Source organism: Topomyia yanbarensis, chromosome 2 (assembly GCF_030247195.1).
Source record: "Topomyia yanbarensis strain Yona2022 chromosome 2, ASM3024719v1, whole genome shotgun sequence".
Classification (NCBI taxonomy): Eukaryota; Metazoa; Arthropoda; class Insecta; order Diptera; family Culicidae; genus Topomyia; species Topomyia yanbarensis.
This window is the reverse complement of record NC_080671.1, coordinates 338,428,256-338,448,212: the sequence shown is the minus strand read 5'-3', so window position 1 is coordinate 338,448,212 and position 19,957 is coordinate 338,428,256. Positions and strand designations below refer to the sequence as shown.

General features: G+C 39.8%; 1 pseudogene; it reads left to right on the top strand.

Moving 5' to 3' along the window:
* The first annotated feature begins 4,606 nt into the window (after positions 1 to 4,606).
* Positions 4,607 to 9,352, top strand: LOC131680623 (jerky protein homolog-like; annotated as a pseudogene).
* The last annotated feature ends 10,605 nt before the right edge of the window (positions 9,353 to 19,957 follow it).

The window sequence follows — 19,957 nt, the reverse complement described above, 5'->3', positions numbered from 1 at the left end:
TGTATAAATAGGACTACACCATGAGGTATCTATAAAATTACTCTGAAAACTCCACCTACGAAGTCTGTCGAAACAAAACAAAAAACATGTACTGTTCAAAAATTTTTTGTTTTTATTTTGAAATGGAAAACAATCGAATTCTTATCACTTGTGGGTGTATTCGCTCGCTCGATTTCCGCTATTATAATGAACCACTTTCGTCCTGGTGCAACAAAGAGTTATGTTGAGCACCGCACGTTCTACAGCTTATGTATCTGTTGCACGCTTTAACAAGATGATGAGCGCTGAAGCAATTCACACACAGCAAAAACCGTTGTACTAAAATCCAGCGATCGATGATCTCCATTTCTAGGAATCGTGGGCAAAACCGCAGAAGATGGGGTTTGTAACAGGCGAAACAGCACAGTACTGTCGCTGCAGAAGAACGTTTAACCTCATTCATTTTAAGGGAATTATCCGGTATGAGATCCAACAATAGGGTTTTCTTCGTTATTTCCAGAAGTATGGTTTTGATATTCGTCCAGTTGCACAATGCATTCGATGCCTTGATTTTCGATAGAACGCTTCGAGGGACTTTTTGTTTTATGATTCGACCGACCATCAAATCAGCCGTCGGGTCCAGTTGATATTGCACCAAGCAAATGTCATCGATGATATTTTGGATGTGTTCGAGAAAATGTAGCAGCTGTTCATCTTTAGAGGAATCGGTCAGGCTCCTTACAAAGTATAACTTGTCTAGGCACGTATCGATGATTTTGCGGTCGTTCTCATCACGAAATAATGTCCATAGCTTAGGAAAGGAGACACCAGGACGATCAATTCCTTTCACCGAGGCTGCCTTACTTAAGAAAATTTGTTTCTTTTGATTATTGGTTAGTGTTGAATCGTGAAAGATGAGGTTTTCGAACATATTGCGAAACTCGAGCCACTTGTCAATATTTCCATTGAAATTCGGAACGTTTCTTGTAGTTTTACATTCGTTTCCATTCGCCAAATCTTTTTCCATCCAACGAATTAGTCTACTCTGAACTAAACTTAGCTTCAGTTCAATCATTTTGTTCATTTGTTGATAGGCAACAGCTTCCTCATCAGTTGTTTCGAACAGAATGGCGGTTAGCAGCTTGGTACTCTTGTTCCGAAGTTGAGAAGTGCGGTTGAAAAGTTTATCAAAAGTGTTCAGCTGGAAGTGCGATTTGGTCAAATCAACCATTAGTTCAAGTAAATTGTAGGCATCTGTTTCCACACTAGACAAACAGCGGCTTAAGGCGAAAATAGTAAACTGCACTTCAGTTGCCATTGTACGGGAAAATCGTAAACGGTCTAAGAACTTGCACGCTTCTATGATGATACTTCTTGTTTGCTGTGAGCACTGATTATTATTTATTATATTTCTCGAAGTTGTATAGCAGTGTTTGTGTTTCGTTTAGCGTAGCAGTGTTCGTTTTGTGTTTGTTCTAGCCTTTGTGGTGGCTGCTACTTTTATTAGGGGAGATTGGGGACAGCCGGGAAGGATTTTGTAATTTTTTCTGATGCGTTATCACAATTGTTGAGGATAACAATCTTATGATGGTAAAACAATGTATTTTTCATATAAGCTTATGTTTGTTCGATAAATTTGTTTGAGATGCCGTTTTGTAATAGCTTATTTACAATGAAATGTTTAAATGTTTACACTAGGCGAATGTCGTCAGGGTTGGGACATGTTTTGACTTAGCCATGTATCTTTTGTTGAATAATCTGAATGTTGACATATTATTTGAAAGTTTAGACAGTTTGCGTTGCGCCGCGTTGCGTTGCGTTGCGAAGCACTATACTAATGATTATTATGCTGCCTATAAGTAGTTTAATTCCTCTTGCTTGTGAGTTAAATAAGCGGAAATGAACTTTATCTCTTTTAAGTTCAGTAAACCAATAGCATGAGAATGGTCATTGTCAACCACGAACATCTTCACCAATACTTAGGATAGGGTATGAAACGTTGATGTAATACCTACTTAAGGAAGGCCTGAGTCGGTGGCCTTGCATAGATAGAGTTGGATTGAATGACAGGTTTAGGTCTAGGATTCGCCATAAGTAGGCAAAGCGACTTCGAAATGAATACGACAGGAGCTCAGGAGCTTAACGACCTTCCCCTGGGATCTACTGCGACTTGGGGAATACGATGTGGTGGGGTTGGGACAGCATTTGGGCTCTGCTAAACCACTAAAAATGCCATAATACCGTACGCAGTTTCGACGAAGCTAGCCTGGTTCTCGCTAAGATGCTCTTACTGCTGAAAGGAAGGATGAAACTCAACCGGAAGAAAGCTGGAGTACCGTTGTAGGTCGGAAGGAGAAACACTGGAAACAGCAAAAGCGGAAGGAAGAGAGAAAAGTGGAGCAGAAGAGGAAAGGAAAACCTCCGGCTCGTCAGAATACGCCTGTGGGAGAAGCCGTGCTCGTCAAAGCCAATAACGTGACGACGTATGTAGCGCTTCTCAAGATCAGAGAGGATCCGGAGCTGAGAGATTTGGAGGAAAACGTCATAAGAATCAGGCGTACTCGAAAAGGTGAGATGCTCTAGAGTTGAAGGAGGTCCCCTAGATTAACAGGTCGACTATGCAGGAGATTACTACCAAATCACAGGGTAAGAAATTTAAAGCCTTAAGCTCGTAGACGGCGATTGTTGTCAAGGACCTGGTTGAAATCACGATGGAAGATGAGCTGAGAAGTGCACTGAAGCTGCAGTGCAACCTGGGCGAGGTGGACATGACGATTTGGTTAAAAAAGAGGTACGCAGGTACTCAGCGATGATTCGTTAGCCGGTAACCGTTACTGACAAGGCGCTAGAGGTAGGTAAAGTTACGGTGGAATGGTCGAGATGACCATTGAGAGCCGCCCCTTGCGTGAATAAACAAGCGAAGAAATGCTAGCTTTGGACATTTTGCAGGGACTTGCGAAGACCCGGATAGATCCAGGATGGGCTGGAAATGCAGGAGGAAGGGGCATCTTGCAAGAGACTGCATGCAAAGCACGAAGTGCATGCCTTGCATTCCAGCGAATGGAAACGATCACGACGGGAAACGACGGGCGGCTACAAATGCCCTGCCTAGAAGAGGACGACTGCAGACCAACAGTAATGGAGATAACCCAGATAAATCTTAATCACTGTTACACAGCACAACAACTGTTGTGGCAGTCTACGGCAGAAACCATTTGTGACGTCGCTTCGATTGCTGAGCCGTATCAAGTCCCCCTTGATAACGGTATCGGGAACGGCTGCTATACATCTTATGGGCAAATTCTCCATTCAAGAAGTGGTAGAACGCTCATACGAAGGCTTCGCCAAAAATAACGGCGCTTTCGTATGCAGCTGTCACGCTCCTCCAAGATGAACAGTGGATATATTCAGCCTAATGCTGGAGCAGCTAACCGAGCAGTTGATCGGCCGAAAGCCGGCAGTAATTTGTGGCGATTTCAACGCCTGGGCTATGGAGTGGAGCAGTTGAGGGACCAACACAAAAGGTTATATCCTGCAGGAAGCTATGACGAAGTTAGACGCACGATTGTGAAATGAAGGTTCCGTTAGCACATTTCGGAGAGACGCCATATTCTGTAGCCTTTCACTAGCCGCGAACATGGATTGGAAAGTATGCGAGCAGTATACGTATTGCGACCACTAGGCAATTCTCTACCAACGGAACCCTGTTGCACCACGGAAAAGGATGACCAGCAAGCGAACGTGGAAGACGAAAGCTTCCAACACATATCTCCTCGTTGATGTCTTTTGGCCGGACGGCGGGACCGAGAACGTGGATGCGGCTGATCCAACAAGAAGGATTGTGACGGCTTGTGGCACCACAAAGCCGCAAAAACTCAGTACGATAGGCGCTGATTGTCTCTTAGCCAGAAGCCTGGCTCCGAGAGCAGTATCGGAGTCAGATAGAGAGGAGCGCAAGGCAATGTTTTGGGATGCCAGCTTACCTAGTTAGATTGCCACAAGGAGCTGTGCGGAGAAGTAGACGCCAATCCTTGGGGCAACGCGTTCCGAGTCGAGATGGCGAAAATATTCCCGGGAAACGTGAAGATAATCGTTGAGGGTCTCACCCCGAAGCACGATCCAACTATTTGACCACCGACGGCGTACGGCGAAGAAGAAGGAACAAACACGGATGATCGGCAAGTGACTAACAATGTGCTGGCAGAAGCATCGATACGACTTAAATCAAAGAAAACCCTCGGTCCTGATGGAATACCAAACGTAGTGCTGAAAGCTGCGATCCTGGCATACCTGGACATGTTTAGGATGGTGCTGCAGAAGTTTCTAGATGACGGCAACTTCCCCAAAATACAGAAGGTACAGAAGCTGGTGTCGGTGATGAAATTTAGACAGTGCTCGAGAGTGCGGAGGAGGCATCAAAACGGAGGCGAAGAAGAGTTCGATACTGCGCTGTGGTCACGATAGATGTGAAGAATGCATTTAACAGCGCCAGTTGGGGAGTCATTGTCGCAACGCCGCACACAATGAGGATCCCGGGTGTTTTTTGGGCTTGATTCTCCATCCAACTATTTGGAATGGGATGTATGATGGGGTCTTGATACTGCGGAAGCCCAGGAAATTGAAAATCATGGGTTTCGCGGACGATGTGTCACTAACGGTGATGGCTGGAAAACTAGAAGGAGTGGAGGTGTCTGTGACGGAGACAATTGATGCGATCGAGCACCTGATGAACGGGGTCAAGCTGCAGATGGCTCAACACAAGACGGAGGTGTTGTTGGTCAGGAACTGCAAAGCGGTTCAGCGGAAGCAGATCGATGTCGGAGGGCACGTGATTGAATCGAAGCAATTGGGAGTGATAATCAACGGCCAGTTGAGCTTCAACAACCACGTCAACTACGCCAGCGAAAGCAACGAACGCAATAGCGAGAATCATGCCAAACGGCGGCAGCTCGAGAAGTAGCACGAGACGTCTGCTATCTAGTGTTTCGTCATCGATACTGCGATATGGGGTTCCCGTCTGGGGTGCAGCGCTGAAAACCAAGCGGAACCGTGAAAAGCTAAGTAGGACATTCCGGTTGATGGTCGTACGAGTTGCGAGCACGTATAGAACAATATCGTCGGAAGCAGTATGTGTTATCGCCACGATGATCTCCATCTTCATCACCCTGGCGGAGAATATCGAGTGCTACAATCGAAGAAACACCACAAACGTGAGGAAGATGGTGAGAATCGATGGCGAGGTAATAGCCGAAATGGGACAATACGGAGCAGGAAAGGTGGACCTACCAACTCATCCCAAACCTATCGACGAGGGTCAATAGAAAGCACGGAGCACCTTCACCTGACACAGCTCTTTTCGGGCCACTGTTTCTTCAGGAAGTATCTTCACCGGTTTGGAGCCGAGCCGATGTTTTGTTACCGTTTGGGTACTTTGCCCTATTCAGCGATAAGATGTGAGTGATAAGAGAGTGAGAGAAGTGCAGGTCATACTGCTGTTCACTTAAAATGAGCGCGGATCCGTGAGTGAACACCATAAAATCGGAATGATTAAAATTAGTTTTATACATATACAGATATGTACGATGTATGGAATAAAAATTTAGTTGAATGTATGTCAAGGTATTATATGTAAAGTTTACTTAATGTTTAATGTGATAAATTATAGGAAAAAGTTAAAATACTCCACTAATATATTTGCGACAAACGGTCAATTTAAAAAGCATAGAACAAAATTTGTTATGCATTATACCTAAGTTAACACACAAAACACATACATGTACTGGCTGATTTGCCGGAAAATGGGGAAAATCGGAGAAGTTCGGGAAAAGGAGAAGAATAGAGAGGAAATTGGCTTAGGATAGGTAGCTACTGAGTCATTCGATTCATTGGGCTCATTTACCGCGAAGGCAACCCAGCGATAAGACCTGGAAAATTTAAGAAAAGAGTTGAGTGCAAAATTATAATCCCGGTGTTGAAACACCTTTCAATTAAGGCAAATACGGAAAAAGATAGCTAGCTAAAATTATAAAAGGAATCAGGTACGTCAAAAAACCCACCACTAGATAGGACTCAGTAGCAAAACTTCACCGCCTTGTATTAGTATAACCTTAAACCATCCGCCAATTTCCTTCTAACCAGGACCCATTCGGTTTCTTTTGCGAAACCTTCGTCGAAGAAGCGCAGTGTTGGCGAAAGACTAGAATCAGGAGACAGCACGTGACCAAAGTCGTCGGAACGACCACGCCAGTCTCAGTCATCGCCCCCCTCGTGGGAAAGTCGCACGTGGAATACCAAATTCAGCCAAACTACCTGGCGCGCTTCATTCGGTCGCTACCAAATCCTACTGCAAACGGTGGTGATCATCCGACCCAGTAATAATTAACCACTCCGCCGAGCGACGGTGGACGCCCAACGAGTCGGAGCTCATCCACCCAAAATGCCGACCATCGGAGCTACCATCGATACCCCCATTCACACAACACCCGACGATCGGAAAATTTCTACCTGCAGCAGATGCAGTCACCGCCGGCCGGCCACCAATACACACAACACACTTTGTAGGTAATAAAGTTAAGTTTGATTTGAGTCGCATTCTTATCCTTCTGATTGGTGTCCCTATAGCCGACCTTGAGAGTTCCGTCTCTCATGCTCGAGCTCGCCTGTGCAAAAGAGGCCGTTGAGAGCCCACCCCAGACGGTCCCCGTGGCTTGACCAGGGACTAGGGGCATTGTCGAAGTCCGTCTGACTGAGAGCTAACAGTTTAAGAGACATAGGAGCATGTGGTCTTCGAATGCCCGAGGTTTGAAGTGGCACACAGGTAGATGCTTGAAACGGGAAAACCGGACATCATCCCGGATAATGTCGTCTACAGAATAACATGCAATGTAAACATGTGGAACGTGGTCGACAGAGTGGTGACAGCGCCTGTTAGGGGGCCATCGCAGCAGCGCTGCATAGAATGAGGGTCCTCGACTATCTAAGACAGATTCTGAAGAGCTACCAGAGCAGAGTGCTGGTGATGAGACGAACAAAGGGCAGAAGTCAATGCGAGCCACAACGGGCTTTCTTCAGGGTTCCATTCTCGGTCCAACTCTTTGTAGCACACAAACGAAATGTTAAAAATACAGTTCGTCGAGTTCGGCAAATGCCTGTGTGTGTGTGCGTATGTATGTGTGTGTCGTATGTATGTGACTAACAATATGCACATCGGTAACTCGGAGATGGCCGAACCGATTTTCTCAAACTTAGTCTCAACTGAAAGGTTCAATGTTTCCATAGGCGGCTCTTCAACCCCGACTTCCGGTTCCGGAGTTACGGGTTGAAGGTTGAAGAGTGCGCATGGAAATAGTCTGTTACGTGCTTTAATTATTTAGTTTAAAAGTTTCATGAACATTTTTACACGCTATTTTCTCTTTTTGGTTACACTGAAACTGATAAACAAAAGAAACGAATATGCATCCATGGAAGCGTGAAATAATGTTATTGACGTTATGCTAGGTGGCTCGTTTAATGATACATACCAAAATCACAATAACAATGTTCTTGCCACTGACAACCCTAATCTCACTTTATCATGGGATGTAATTATTTCTTGGGAATCGGGCGTCACAACTTGACTAACCAACACACATAATGTTACGAATGCTTCCAACCTTTGTCGATCCTTAAGTACAAAATGTAAACACAAATATTATTATTACGTTTTAAAATGGATCGCCCGTCGGGTTCAAAGCGAAAACACAAATTTCGTTGGTAGAGAAATGGCGAATAATAGAGGAAGCAGAGTCCGGATTAGTTTCTCACGAACAGATTGCTGCAAAACATGGTATTGGAAGGTCATCAGTGAGCAGATTTCTGAAGAACAAAACGGCGATCCAGTTTGCAATAGCTAAGTATAGAGAATGTGGACCGAGGATGCAGCGAACACTGAAGGAACACAGTTTCCCGTTGTTGGAGGAAGCGCTATTCGTGTGGATTCTGCAGCAAAGGGAAGCAAATATCATTGTTCCGTTGGATGTAATGCGAGTGAAGGCAGATTTTTTATTCAAAGCTTTTCAGAGGCATAATTGCTATGTTGACAAGATGTTTCTTGCATCCACCGGATGGGTTCGCCGATTCAAAGATCGTTATGGTTTGCGAATGGTCACAGCTGCAGGAGAGAAAGCATCCGTCGATCTGGAAGCCTATACTAGATTTAAGCCGTTGTTGATGCGAAAAATACTCGATATGGGTATTACCGCGTCACAATTATTTAATGCAGATGAATCCGCCATTTTTATTAAACTTATTGCATCTGACCGTGGTATTGTGGGATGAAGCAGCAGCCTCTGGTCGGAAACTGAACAGGACCAGGTACACTTTTATGCCTTGTTCCAATCTTGATGGATTCCTTAAACTGAAACTTATGTTCATCGGAATTTCAGAAAATCCTCGAAATTTTGTACGTGGGAAAAATAACGATTTGCCGGTTTCATATTATTTTTTCTAAAAAAGCATGGATGACACGAGTGTTGTTTCGGAAGTGGTTTGAAGGGGAATTTGTACCGTCGGTACGAAAGTGTTGTTGTGAAAAAGGTTTAGAAACAAAGGCGTTGCTAGTTCTTGACAACTGTTCAGCCCACTATGATGCTTGCGATTTGGCGGGTGACGATTGTTTAATTCAGGTGATGTATCTCCCACCAAACGTCACTAGTGAATGTCAACCGATGGATCAGGGTGTTATAAAAGCAATTAAAATGCGTTACAAGAATAAACTCATGTTGAAACTAGTTTTGGAAGATGCACAGTTGTCATTTGATCTGCGCGTGAAAAATATTGGCTAGCTAGTTCATGGGAGGATATAAGTACTTCCACAATTCGAAATTCGTGGAACAAACTAATTGATGAATTTCCAGGACTCAATGATGAGGAGTTCAGTTTTGACGAACAAGATCTGGTAAAAGAAGATACAAATACTATAAAAGGTCTTATTGCAGCAGCTGATACACTCATTGGTACGCAAACCAGTGAAAATGACATATCTCGTTGGTTGAATGACCAAGTTGAAGATTCTAATGGGAATGTGTTCTGTGGAACGAGTCAGATGTACACCGACGAAGAGATAATAAATAATGTTCTTCATGGTTGCGAAGGATCTGGAGACATAAAGGAGGAGTGGTTAGGTGATCGCGACGAGAATATTTCAGGTGACGCATTGGGTTTAGGTCTCATGGCGACCAACGAACAACCACCAACACATCAGAATTTTGGTATCGTACTGCGCTCTCTAGGTAACGTTATTGAGTACGTTGAAGACGACGGTTCGGAAGTAATCAGGCTCAAATCACTCCGAAGCAAACTTATTGATAGGGAATGGAAAAGACGAAACGAGTAATATGAATTGTTTTTCTTATTTTTCAATAAATTTTTGATGAATTCGACTAAGATTAAATTTCCTAAAACGAAATCCTTGCAATTACTTTTCGGCATACGAAGTGTATAATGCATGTCATTACTCCTTGACAGAATCTATGTCCGTTCTAGTTAGCACTCCAACTCCACAGACACAACCGGGTTCTAATTAAAATCGGTTGTGTCAATGGAGCCGGAATACTAACTAGATGTCAGAATTACGACTCATTTTTCGGCTGAACTTTATTGGGTCAGTTTCACATAAAATTTCGACATTGTGTAACTATTAAGTTATTAAATGAGCCGAATATATGTATGTAGTGCATGACGGCGTAACGAGTGCGCATAATGGCAAATCACTATGTGGATAATGCCCCCAAACATTGCATCGTTTTGCATCCGCATGCAATAGTAGGAAAATATATTATCGCAAGCAGAAACTTCGATTTTCAATTGCAATGAAAACAACTTGTATCTTTGGTATCATTTTTCAATGAAAAAACGCATCCTAATATTATATCATGTATAAGGAATCTATATATCGATTTTAACACAATAATTACCAATTACCATAGCATATTAAATAATAAAAGGGATCATCCATAAATGATGTAGCATTATATGGGGGAGGGGGAGTTTTGTATTTTGAGATGATGTGTGACGACAGGGGGGGGGGGGGGGGGGGGTAGGGAGTCTTGTCATGCTGCGTAGCTTTTTTAAAGCGGAATAACTATCATCATTTTTTATTTTTTTTTAAATTTTGTGGTGATAAGGGGGGGGGGGGAGGGGTTAGAGTTACCGTAGAGGTACGTAATTCGAAAAATTATAAATGTTAAACCTTTAGTACTCGAAAAATTATAAATGTTGACACCTTTAGTACTACATCGCGGTAGTATTCTGACATGCAATTGTGCGCCCCTTGAGTTGCTGACAGCTTGTTTGTCAAAGTTAATTTGACATGAGATTTTTACATTCAGTTGCTTTTTAGTTGGACGATGATCCAACCAGCGGAGGTCCAACTAAAAAGCAGTCCAGCTAAAAAGTGTCCAACCAGCGAATCACGACGGTACTTCTTCCATCATAATACTTAAACTGTTAAAAACCACAAAATATGATTATTGCAAGCACGGCAAATAAATTGATTTTGACCGAAGTTCTCGCAACATTGCCCACAACGACTGTCAAATGATCTTTGTGTATTTTTGGTTTCGAGTTATTAGTGGATACGCGAAAGTATCTCGGCTACAAAGTATGTTGGTTGTGCTGCTATAATACTAAGCTGAATCCTGATGCATACTAAATATGTAGTTATGATTATCATTCACAAATAATTGCACAACTAGTTGTCGGGTCTTTAAACATGTCAGATCGAAAATGATCTGAGATTGTCTTCAGATTCCGTAGTTTCTGTTCCAGCATTTTTTAAAGTTCTTCACCAGATCCAATGACCGACAAATTTGACTTGATATATCGAGACATTTAATTTAGTAACACCCAACCATGTCTTGAGAACATCGATAGGAATACATTTCGATTTTTGGCCAATTTTGTTTGTTTCTCGTACGATTTAAATGTGGTATCGTTTTAGGGTGCGTGTGGGAACCACGTGACGGTTCGATCGGGATTCCGGCTCTGAAATTACGGCTTTAAAAGTGCGGCCACACAGCAATTTTTAATTTAAACTGGTGCCACTATCATAGCACTATCACCATTTTCAACATGATGCAAAATGTATTAAAATGGGTGCAAATAAAAGATTATATTTTTTGTTTCAAGTGATTCACTATCGACACGTAGCTCATCAAGTTCGTGGCTGGCAAGCCATTGTGTATAAGTGCAAAGTGTACTAAGAATGTAATAGACATTCCCACAAGTATATTGAACATTACCAGCCATGGAGTAATAGTTTGGAGAAATGAGAAAGGCACAATTGCACCGCTAGGTGGATTTAAACAGGTTTTTTTTAATTTCGATTTTAGAGGTTTTAACCTTAAGGTCATTCGCCTCTACGGGTTAGAAAAATCTCTTGTGAAAAATTTCTAACTCTATATGTCTCTTATTAAAGGAAATTTTGAAGTTTTTCTTCGAGAACTGGTGGGCCGAGTCTTGTGTACCAAACGACTCAGATCGACAGATTGGGTAAATGTCTGTTATCGAGGGGGCATCTTCAACAGACAGCGCTGCCTGCTGGGTCGTGGTAGTGTCGGATTGGTTTGTAGTGCCGGATAGTGTAGCCTACCGACTAAACCTAAACCTTTTATATTTATCAATCCTAATCCATCTGGGGCAACCGTTAGGTACTACTTCAGTAGGGATTGTGCGCTTCCTTTTGTTCTGCCTGCTGCTTAAGTTGACCGTTCACGTTTTTCCATTACTGATTTTTCTTGCTTACTGTTCAACGTTCGCGGTATATTTGACCTGTTCAGATCTGCTGCAAATATCGATTCGTAGGTGTCGACTATGGTGAATTATATCTCTTTACAATCATCTTTGCAGGGTTTCTTATCATTTTTTGGGCTACTCATTCTCATTTACCTACTAGCTGGTGCTGAGGGTTTCCCAGTGGCGGTATTTCTCCCGATACCGATGCCCATTTTCGAGAGTCATTTTGCTATCAGTCACTCCGACGGAGAGATAATCGGCGGTGAAATTTCTGCAGACAACTATACTCCGATTTTCTCCGATTTCGCGTTTTCCTCTTCAGCTTCTGTTGCAAACCCGCTGACCGATGTTTGCTGTGTAACTGGTCTACTCACAACTGTCGCTAATATGGAAACTTGTCGAAACGTGAACCGATTCAGAGAAGCCGACTAACTTGACACGCATCCCTTTCCAGCCACCCTCGCTAGATTGCTTCTATGGTTTCTGCAATGACTTGTTTCTAGAGTGACTGAACTCAAATGACATTTTATGTGTCAAAACGGCTCGCAGTATATTTTTTCATGAGCAGGAAGTTAATAAATTTTAAAAAGAAATTTGAAACCCTCATGGAAGGGGTTTGAACCCCCAAAACCCTCCCCTTGCACACGGGTCTGTACCAGATCTTTTTACATTAAAACACCTTTCCTGGTAACACTTATCCAGCCTTTTCAAAAAACTTCGCGTTTTGGAACATTTTTTTCTCACCGATATTACTTTAAGTCCCAAGAAAAATCCAACTATTGTTCGAAGGGTAAAAGGGTATAATACGCTCCACCGGGGCAAAATGCCCCTCTTCAATTCCCAGGATTCCTGAATTATCTAAAAAGTAAAAATGACTGATAACAGTATCGTTTGATGAAATCAACGTACTAAGTTAGTTTGGTATTTTTAATATGTTGCAAAACAACAATATATACAAAGGTTTCAAAAGAGGTACTTTGATGTAAGCTCCCACTTTTTTCCAATAGCATTACAACCAACTAGAAACAGTCGGATTTGATAGAACTATTTCAAGTAGCTTACTAGAATGTTATAGTTACTATCTTAATTTTTAGCTTGGCTTAAAACTATGTGTGCGTGTAGAATTATTCATGCATTCATTATTGTGGGGCATACTAACCGATTACTGTGGGGCATACCATCATCATGTTGTGGGCAGTGTTGTACCAAATCGGGTTTTTATAATTTTGGGGAAAAAACCCAAGTTTTACATTTCTTATAAAAGAAATGTATAGAATTCGCTCAAACTTTCAAGATTTTTTCCGAGGCCCGGAGGGCCGAGTCTTATATACCAATCGACTCAGCTCGACGATTTGGGACAATGTCTGTGTGTGTGTGTGTGTCTGTGTGTGTGTGTGTATGTAACGGACAAATTCTCATTCGTGTTTCTCAGCAATGGCTGAACCGATCTTATCCAAACCAATTTTAAATGAAAGAACTAAAAAACAGTATGAACGCTATTAATTTGTTTTTGATTCTGATGTTTAGTTTCCAAGATATGAATGTTTGAATGCGTAAAAATGGAGTTTTTTGCAGTTTTTTTGAATTATCTGCCGAAATTGACAATACAGATTAACAATTTATATGTTTTTAGACAGCTTTAACGAATACCTTTCGAACAAGCTATAGATTGTTGAAATCGGACTATTATAAAAAGAGATATTTAACATTAAATGCGGACGAAAGATTTTTATCATTTCCCATAGCCAGAAATATGACCAAAACATGTAATCTATTATTAACGCCGAAACGGCTTATTTTAGGTCAATAGTATCTTCGGAGAATTTAATGGAGGCAATATGCCCTTTCTTTTGGTATAGTGCTTTTGCTGATTAATCTCCCTATGAGTGAGATATTTTCATAAATTTTCTTGGAAGTGATTATATCGAAATGATGCCTTCAGCAAATTTGTAGCTCTTACTTTTGCGAATAACTTTACTGAAGACCTCAAATATCTATTTTGAATACTTTAAAAGTTATGGCTTGTTGTTTGTGGATTACCTTTTGTCGCCTATTTATTGTTCAATATAGTAATAATCCATTGAAATAAGCCAAACATTATTACGATAAAACGAATTTTGTATTTCATTTTTCTATCTACAACCGCTAGAAATAATCACCGAACACCTTCAAGTTGTCTGGAAGGAACTTGATAACTTATCAGTGCAAAAATGTTCATTTGTACGAACCTTCTGACTGCAATTTTTCTAACTTATAACCATCGGATCGATCTGAAACATATCGGAACATGAAAAGCGAAATAAATAATTCCAAGCAACGGCGTAGCCAAGAGAAGGTTTTGGGGTTTAACACCATACAACCCCCCTCCCCCCCACCACAACCAAAAAAAAATAATGGATTGAAGTTGAAAATTTATTGATGCAGACTGATTTAATTCAATATTACAATAACAATTATCTGATCCGTAGATTGATAACCTGTTGTTTTAAACATCATGAGGACTTTTGATAAATTGTCGGAATGGGGTCCTGATATGTAACTGATCTATTGGTCTTGATTTCACAGTTGTCTAATAGCATCAATATCAAATTCCTGCCTGAAAACATTCCAATAGAAAATTCCAGAGTACTGTAATCAATCATAATCCTCAGATTTCTTTTCAAATTGAGCTCGCTTTTGTAGAGATGTACTGTGATAAAGGTCTTTATTTAATAGGAAGCGATTTAATGTCTATGAAACATAGAACTGCTCACCAAAAAAATGCATAACTTTCAACATTTGCTAAAAATGTGTTTGCCTTTCTCATACACTCTTAAATTCGTCAATCTAATCCCGACCCGGAGGGCCAAGTGTTATATGCCAATCGACTCAGTTCGTCGAGATCGGAAAATGTCTGTGTGTGTATGTGGAAAAAATGTGACCTCTGTTTCTCAGAGATGGCTGGACCGATTTGCACAAAGTCTCAAATGAAAGGTACAACCTTCCCATCGGTTGCTATTGAAATTTTTATTGATTGGACTTCCGGTTCCGGAGTTACGAGTTGAAGAGTGCAATCACACAGCAAATTCCCATATAAACTGAAATGAAAAATTTTCAAAATCAAATTTGTATTTTTGATGCCAAATGACTTTAAAATGCATGTAACATTGAGATGTTTCAAAAATTGACTTCTTTGGACTTTGGTACATTTTTGCCTTTCTCATATAAAAAGGTTATGTAATCACTCTAAAAATCGTCAATCATACCGGCCTGGAGGGAGTATGCAGTGAGGGGTTGCTACTTTAAAATTAAAACTAGTTTAAAATTTCTTAACAAGTTGAACATTTTCGGCAGGACCCGGATCTCCCGGATCTTTCTCCATGATCCGCCGCTGGTTTCAAGCGATGTTTCAGTATCACATAGTATCTCAAGATCGTGGCTGTCGATCCGTTGTATGTATGTGCAAATCGTATTGAACATTTAATATTCATTTGCACCATTGTATTGAACAGCCATGGAATCGTAGTCTGGACAAACGAGAAAGGCACAATTGCATCACTTGGTGGATTAAAACAGGTGTTTATTTTGGGAATGCGTCGAGTTGAGACGAAAACGTAATATGATTAATAACGAGGATAACACTTTCCGAATGTAGAGAGAAATTTATGAAAAATGACGATTTCCATTCGACTCTAGCAGGTTCTGATCGATTTTGATGAGCATTTGATTTTTGTTGTATGACCAATTATATGTATAGGTAAAATGTTCAAAAACAGTAATTTAAGGTCAAGATAGCATCATTTTAAAACCGCCAATTTCGGAGGTTTAGTATCTTCGATGAGTTTTACAAACGTTAAACAGCGCATCATTTGATAAAATAATTTTGACGGTATATCGTGCAAGAAGTATTTATGGTGAATTTTCTCAGGTTAATATTCATGACTACAATAAAGTCTCAACAAATTCGCTGAATACACGAACTCTGTTACTATTATCTGAAAAATTAATTCTGCATAATTTTAAAATTTCAAAAGTTACGGTTTCGGAATTATACCGTTTGGACAGTAAGATCGATTTTCACTAAACCCCCACCAAACCGAATTTTTGGTTACGCCGCTGACTTCAAGTAAGTAGAAACAAAGTCGTCCTACACTCGTTCACAAGAAACTTCTTCGAATGCTGAATATCTATTACAATACATTGAAACCCCGATTTTATCAGCCAAATATGAACATATGTTTGATGGGCTCTAGCAGACGAACAAGACTGAATTCGAGTAATCCTTTCTTGAGCATGTTTTCCTTATTTTTTTTATTTCGATTATAGAGGTTTTAACCTTAAGGTCATTCGCCTCTTCGGGTTAGAAAAATCTCTTATGAAAAATTTCTAACCCTATGTGCGGGATCGGGACTCGAACCCAGGTGCGCTGCGTACAAGGCAATCGATTTACCAACTACGCTACGCACACCCCCTGTTTTCCTTATCATGAAGATGGAAATATGCAAAAATAAAAAGTTCATCATAATCAGAAATAGTTATCAGACTACATCAAGGGACGGGAAGAATATTTTAACAGCTTCAGTTTATTATAAAGAAAAAAAATTGCCCGATTTAGTCAATGTCCCCATTTTGTCAGCCTAAAATACATCATGAGACTGATAAAATGGGTCTTTATTGTATGTATTAATCGCGGTGTTTCACATTAATAGGTACATTTCGTTTTTTGGGATTTTTTTATTGCATCGAACTACAACAATTTTTTGGTAGCTTTCAAAGGGTTATTTTATAGACTTCTTCCAAAATTTGGCGAACCTATTCCAATTCGTATACCAATTAATTTGTATACTTAAGGGTTTATATGTTGCAGATAGAGAAAATACTGAAATTTTCAGCTTTTTTCCTACACAATATTACGAAAGCTTATTAAACAATTTTTCCTAATAGGTTTGTGAAAATTATAAACTATTTGAAATTTTTTAATAGTTTTATTTATTATTTAACCGTGATTTTTTAATAAATAGTGACCATCGCTTCACAACGTAGCCTATTTTTCATGGCTTGCGGTGAGCACGATCTCTCGAATTGCTGAACTGAAAATTATGGAATTGGAATTAATTTTTAGTTTCCTTTACAGATTTAACTCGCCGCGCAGATAGCTCTGAATTAGACCCGCTGGTGCCCTAAGACGATTTCGCTAGATTTTCAGAGCACTGTGCACCCAGTGCATTAAGGCAAGTGACGGAAGGTTATCGAAAAGATTCGTGAAAATGAAAATTCCAGTAATGATGATGATTTTCCCAAACGGTTCGTTTTCGTGAGGTTTTTATTTGTTCTTTGGCATTAGGATTAGCGATAATAATTCAAATCAAGGATACTACTGGGAAATCACCTTTAGAAAAAGTCGATGTCGAAGTAAAATTTGGAACGATGCACGCATGCACTTCAGAGGTAGCGTGATATCAGGAGCTGCGATTTCATTTCAACGTTTTTTTGTGAAAAGGGCGATACTTACAAATGTAAACATAAGCCTTTTTTTCATACATGCGAATGAGGGCTTTGAAACGCAACAAATTGGATTCTACGATATTGCTTTCTTAAACTACAGCAAAAAATACAACGGGTGAAACTGTATTTTTGTTTGTTAATTTAAAGTTTCGTCCTCCGCGCTCCATGCAAACAAACAGAGCGATACTTTTTTTTGCTAGCAATTTAGAGGCGAAACTGTTTTTTTTCGTATTTTTTAGGATTATCAGCTGTAAATAGTAACAATGATCGCTATTGAAAAAACCTGGACGAAATCAGCGGTGTAAAACGGTAGTTATTGTAAAAAAACGTAAGGGCGATACTTCAATGCTGATAGGTGGGACCGAAAAAGTAAACAATCGCCAAAGGGGCGATACTATCATTTTGTCAATTTCAATAGCAAAAACAAATTTTAATTTAATAATTTCAAATACTTTATGAAGTTTTGAGTTTCGATCACTGAATCATGCAATCTAGGATGTAAAAAACACAATAGTTCCTTAATAGGAAATAAAATGAATGGTGTCAATGCTAGTATCGCTTTTCTCAAGAAAAAGTGTTGATTTCTTAGTTCTCAGTCGCGTTGGAAATTTGAGTAAAGTATAAACTTCAAATCGATTAAAAAAATCGATATTTTTGGCTCAGTACAATATATAACCCCTTTAGAAAAATTCAGTTTTCCCACCACAATGCATTGATTGAGGAATTTAGATATTTTATTAACAGAGCGTTAGCAATAATTCGTTTGTATTTCTATTTTATGGGCCATTTTTCCGCTTTTCCATTAAATTGGTTTTATCTTTGAAATTTCTTGCACAGATATTGTCCTATGCTAATTTGAGCGATTCTCTGAGTCCTGCCACTATCCCATGTAGTATGTGTTATCAAAAACATCGCGAAGCATCAAGCTCTAAATGTTCTCAAACGATATAATATCCGAAGAGAGTGATAAGAGTTATAAGAAATGTCTCATCACACTGTTAGGTGGATTAATAGCGTTTTTCCCGGTTAAAACTGTTTTTTCGCGGGAAGATTGGGTTTTTTGCATTTTTGATGTTTTGGTAATTGAACATTAATGTATTGTTATCCAAACATTTTTATTTTATTTATGAGCATTATTGTCATAAAGTTTTGCATGTATAGGAATTCTGAATGGTTTTCCTCGATTGAATCATTGTTATAGCGGGGATCCAACATTTTTTTACAAATATTGTGGTTAAATAAGTGATAAAACTTTTCAATGTTTCGGATTGTGATTTGTGAGAGTTCTGATTACGGTTCATACTAATAACGAATGTCAAGGCCACTCGCATTCTGCATATGACTCACTTTTCACCGAACTAAAATGATATTTTCTAAATTTTGTGTGAATACCTACCTCACCTAAAAGTATAGCAACCTCTAAAATGAGTAACAAGCAGAATAAAAGTAGTTTGGGCATCACACGATTATTCTAATTTTCACTTGTCAGAGTAACAATGACTATTGTTCCCAGTATTATATGAAACCAGTTGGAATATGGAATGGACCGAAATTAAAGTCGCAGGAACAGAAAATGCTTCGTAAAACCCGTATTAAATATATAAGAATGTGAAAATTGAATTTAAACTTCAAGTTTCAAAATTGGACAGGAGCTTTTCGATTATGTCCTACAGAATAAAAACCGTAAAAAAGTATATCCGGTTTCCGCAAAGGACTTTTCTTTATCCAACTTTTAATCTTGAATGTAACGTTGTACGGAATTTCCTCTGAGCGAATTATACTGGAGGTTCATCCTTGCCGACTTTTTCTGCCGACGAGCGATTGTCATGCTCAAGAATCTCTGTCCGATTTTTACGCTTGATGTTTATATTCGATTTTTACATGCTAAGATATCTGGAGTGGATTCTACAAAGTATGATTTATCCTTGCGACTTTTATTTTCGGTCTCTCAAAAGTAAATGCAAGATTCTTTAACCCTCCGGAAGTCGCGCTTATACCCACTGAATGAGCAGCCGCTGGTGCCCTAAGACGATTCCGCTAGATTTTCAGAGCAGCGTGCACTCAGTGCACTAGAGCGACTGCCGAAAGGATAAAAAAAATTAAATGAACATTATACATTCGATAAAACGAAAAAACCCATATTTCGTCCGGGTTAAAATGATTTGGGAAAAAACCCGGATAAAACCCAAAAATAAAAACCCGGGAAGATGGAATTTTTCCCATCGGTACATCACTGGTTGTGGGACATATTACACTTTAACCGGGGGCATTTTGCCCTGGGTGAAAGAAAAAACTAGAAGGTAGGCATCTTTGAAAAATGTTTAATATTACTTGTATCAGAATGTTTTTAATAAAAAATGAAACGGGTACTAATTTCTAACTAATATAACAATAAATTAGTGTAGTTGGTGCGGAGATCATGGTGTCGAATGGTGAAATATAGCTATTTTTGTTTAAGAGGGGATTATTTGACCAGTTTACCATAACTGTTTTCCAGTATTTTTTTTCAATTTCACCTTGACGATAAAGAGTGATAAAATTATGCTAACTAATTCTACAGATAAACTTTTTTGATTAAATTATAATCTGCATTATTTTACCGCCGATAACATTCAAACAATTGCCCCCATGTTCCGGCCTATTTCAGCTTCATATTTTCGTGGTGGTGTTCGATCTCGGAGAAAGAAATTCCAAACCACAATTTCAAAATTAGAACACATCG